We start from the raw sequence: 2063 nt of genomic DNA on the forward strand, positions 1-2063 counted from the left end.
GGCAGGCTTCTAATTAAACATACATCTAAGGGCCATCTCTGGAATCCTTTTCAGAGACCTTGGAGTGTGGGTGCTATCCTCATGCTCTCTCGCTGCAGCATTCGAGTGCCAGTATTTCCCAGAGGGGAGCTTTTACGCATGTTTGGGGCCCAGGTTTTTGCTGTTGCAACCGCGGGAATGCCCGTTATAGCCTGGCTCTGGTGGCTGGGGAGCTTGCATACCTAGATCGCACAGGACTGTAGCGATCGCGGAGATAGTTCTAGGAGGCTGCCACTCCCAGGACACCACACAGACGGTGGACTGAGACCCTCGGCCTTTCTGTGAAGGAGGCATTCTTGGTTGTCCTGGAGCTTCGGCCAGACAATAGACTTGGAATATCTAGGGGACTGTGGACGAACTCTCAAGGAATGTTAGGCCGTGTATGCTATCTTTGTGTTTTCCCTTCTCTTCACCACAGCTAACAGTTGTCCCCAGGCAGGAGATTATACATTTATATGGAGCCCCAATTTTTGAAACTGCGACCCAGGGACACCTCTAGATCATTTGGCACTGGTGTCCAGCAGGGCTTATGGTTGCGGTATATTTGAATCCAATATAGTGTTATATGCTAAAAATACTTAAATAAAAACAAAATAAGACAAACAACAAAAACTATGGTTAGTTGATTTTATGGTATTAACAAACAACAAAGGCCTTGTGAAAGACATTTAAAATTTAGATTATACAGTTGACCCTTGAACAATACGAGTTTGAGTTCCAACAGGTTCACTTATACAGATTTTGTACAGTACTGTAAGTGCATTTTCTGTTATTATTTTCTTAATTTTTTTTTTTTTTTTTACATTTTTATTTATTTTTGAGAGACAGAGAGACAGAGCACAAGGGGGGAAGGGGCAGAGAGAGAATGAAACACAGAATCCGAAGCAGTCTCCAGGCTCGGAGCTGTCAGCACAGAGCCCGATACGGGGGGGCTTGAACTCACAAACTGTGAGATCATGACCTGAGCCCAAGTCCAACACTTAACCGGCTGAGCCACCCAGGCTCCCTACCTGTTATTATTTTCTTAATGATGAAGGAGCATAAGGCAAATTGAGGGCCAAGCACAAGGTAGCATACCTCCCCACCCCCACCCCATGTGGGATATGTGTAACCTTCCTCAGGCACTCCTGGCTGCCCAAGAACAAAGGAAAGAACAGAAAACAAACTGTTAAACTGATAGAGTCTCCATCAGTTTACAAATATCTTTGTAAATTAAAAAAAAAAAAAAAAGGCAATCTTATCAATAACCTCAAGTCCAGGAACTCCCTACTGTGTTAATGCCTTGCTAGAGAGAAAAATAACCTAAGCTTAACAATAGCTAGGCCTCCGGTTATCTGTGTCTTTAGCATATGAAAATCCCTTTAAGAAACTTCCTCTTGACTTTCTCTCCCCTATCTCCAGAGTATATAGCCAGTCACCCTTCACAACCCCAGTGAAGCTCTTTTTGCCCCCAGAGTCCTGTCCCTGTGCTGTAATAAAATCACCTTTCTGCACCAAAGACATCTTCAAGAATTCTTTCTTGGCTGTTGGCTCCTAACCCCCATCACCCCAAAACCCTATCAATAAGATTTTCTTTTCTCTAGCTTACTTTATTGTAAGCATACAGCATATAATATACATAACATACAAAAATCAACTGTTTATGTAACAGTAAGAATACTGGTCAACCAGAGTCTATTGATGGTCAGATTTGGGGGGATCAAAAGTTATGCACAGATTTTCAACTGTTAAAGGGATTGGCACCCCTGACCCTCACATTGTTCAGGGTCCACTGTGATTTCCATTCAAGTAAACATTTTTATTAATTCAGTAAGAGAACATATAGGTTTGTGCCTGTAGCTCTTTATTAATTTTCTTGGCACTAAAATATTGAACTTCATAATTCACATGGTGTTCTGCTAAATATGTGGCACCTTTTTCTTATGTTGTCATCAATCTCATTGTCTGTAATGAGTGGAGTGATCATATCTGCTTTTATTACTACAATTTAAATCTTGTCATGAGTTAAGATATTTATTGAAATA

The sequence above is a fragment of the Prionailurus bengalensis genome, chromosome A2 (assembly GCF_016509475.1).
Source record: "Prionailurus bengalensis isolate Pbe53 chromosome A2, Fcat_Pben_1.1_paternal_pri, whole genome shotgun sequence".
Lineage (NCBI taxonomy): Eukaryota > Metazoa > Chordata > Mammalia > Carnivora > Felidae > Prionailurus > Prionailurus bengalensis.